The sequence below is a fragment of the Sinocyclocheilus anshuiensis genome, unplaced genomic scaffold, assembly GCF_001515605.1.
Source record: "Sinocyclocheilus anshuiensis isolate Anshui unplaced genomic scaffold, SAMN03320099.WGS_v1.1 scaffold1303, whole genome shotgun sequence".
NCBI lineage: Eukaryota > Metazoa > Chordata > Actinopteri > Cypriniformes > Cyprinidae > Sinocyclocheilus > Sinocyclocheilus anshuiensis.
Genome location: NW_015537954.1, coordinates 913,902 through 916,139, shown reverse-complemented (window position 1 = coordinate 916,139; position 2,238 = coordinate 913,902). Strand labels below are relative to the sequence as shown.

At 30.3% G+C, this 2,238-nt stretch overlaps 1 protein-coding gene across 2 annotated transcripts in view; it reads right to left on the bottom strand.

Annotated features, from left to right (window-relative positions):
- Positions 1 to 228: 228 nt before the first annotated feature.
- The window catches only part of LOC107665173 (tyrosine-protein kinase CSK), a 39,171-nt gene continuing 37,161 nt past the window's right edge, over positions 229 to 2,238 (bottom strand). Inside the window, exon 14 of one of the 2 annotated variants that reach the window (XM_016455956.1) lies at positions 229 to 305. The gene's annotated coding sequence lies outside the window, so the exon portion shown is untranslated. Of the gene's footprint in view, positions 306 to 1,669; positions 1,684 to 2,238 lie in introns of those variants that run through there. The other variant, XM_016455963.1, reaches the window with a different exon arrangement.

Below are 2,238 nucleotides of genomic sequence, written 5' to 3'. Positions count from 1 at the left end.
CATGGAGTGAAGGCAGCTTAAAGCTAAAAAGAAATGTAACACAAATAATAATAATTAAAAAAAAACTAATGAAAACGCCAAAAGTGCAAAACAAAATGACTAAACCTTAAACTAAAATTAAAACTGAAAAACAAAATATTAATAAATACCTTAACAGTAACATTGCATTACAGAAATAAAATATTTTAATTAAATTTCTATATTGTATAGAGTCAAGACAGAGATTGTGGTATTTGTCACACAGAAAGCGTTGTGAAGGTCTGGTTCTCTGTGGTCCGAGGCGTCTGCATCCCATCCATCATTACCTAAACATATAGTAAGAACATGTAGCTAATTAATATTAGTCAGTACGTAAATGTATAATTACACTGTAACAAGGACGCCTTAAAATAAAGTGTAACCATTTAATGCCTTTACCATCTGCCCTTCATAAAAGTGTGAGAAAATGTAATAAATTAATTTTGTCACAAATTAATTTATATACAGAAAACAAAATACAAATTAAAGATTAAGAGGAAAACCTTAAACTTAATTGTTAAAATTAGACTCATTTAAAAATAGAAACTGGAATTAAAATACGACTCGGAGATGTTTCCTCAGCAATTAACTAAAATAAGTTTTAGTTGAAGTTCTGGAATTAGTCAAATAGAAATAAAAATAAATTCGAGCAAAATAGAAAAAAAAAAATAAATTTGAGCAAAAATAGAAATAAAAATAAATTTGAGCAAAATAGAAATAAAAATAAATTAGAGCAAAATAGAAATAAAAACAAATTAGAGCAAAATAGAAATAAACATAAATTAGAGCAAAATAGAAATAAAAATAAATTAGAGCAAAATAGAAATAAAAACAAATTAGAGCAAAATAGAAATAAACATAAATTAGAGCAAAATAGAAATAAAAATAAATTAGAGCAAAATAGAAATAAAAACAAATTAGAGCAAAATAGAAATAAACATAAATTAGAGCAAAATAGAAATAAAAATAAATTAGAGCAAAATAGAAATAAAAATAAATTCAAGCTAAATAGAAATAAAGGCAAAGGCAAAAGCACAAAAAATGCTACCTGAACTAAAAATAAAATAAAAAAAATAAAAGTTACATCGAAATATACACAAGTACTACAACTGTATTTAGTACACAAAACTCATTAATACTCAACTGATTACCAAAGAAAATACTCAAAATACTCTGTAGCTTTGGATAAAGCATGGATATTTCTGCTAAAACATTAATTCATCCACGTAAACAGATTTGTAAATTAAAGGCCTCACTTCTTTTATGTTGTAAATAATCCTGTGTTTATGACAAATTCATATGTAGAAAATGAAATATAAACATTAGATGAAAATCTAAAACTTTTAACTGAAAACTTTTGAGCACTAAAATGACTAAAGCAGAAATGGAAAAAGCTAAATATAAATGACTAATAAAAATGACAGAAACGAAATGAATAAAACCTAAACTAAAATTAAAGTGAAAACTAAAAATATAAAAACAAAAACATTATTAAATAGTACTATAGTATATCAATTAAAATACTAAATAATAATAAAATGATTTGTCTACCCAAATGCATGACTGTACATGCATGTCCTTGTTTCTAGTCTGAGGATTTGTAATAAACCGCTCATCACAGATACAGACTGAGTGTGTGTTCATCTGAACAGCACAAACACACTCCTGACGAGGTCACTTCCTGCCGCAGGCTCCGCCCCCCCAGTGACCACACACTCCATGCTGGTCAGATGGAATGATTTATTCATAATCATGGTAGAATATTAAAACAATGAACATCGAAAGCACTGACACGTTACTGAAGGCCTCTCTGAGCATGCACGAGTCCATCTGACGCTCACTTCTTAAATAGATTTTAATATAAAACAGACCGACGCAGTAAGAGTTGTGATGGACTGACCCTCACAGTCCACTATAGAGGGTGTGTGTGTGTGTGTGTGAGATAGCAGGCACATGAGCTCAGCTGGGATGTGTGTGTGTGTGTGTGTGTTTCCCAGCTCATCGCCTCAGTTCAGTCTGGCGCTAGTGAACACAAACCCGTCTCGTCGCAGATGACAAATCAACAAATACAAACATTAAAAAAAGACCAATTTTAAAAAAAGAAAGAATAAAAAGATGTCAGAGGAACACAGGCACTGCTCTGTCAACTCCAGCAGGCACTTCGACACACACACACACACACACACACACACACACACACACACACACACACACACACAA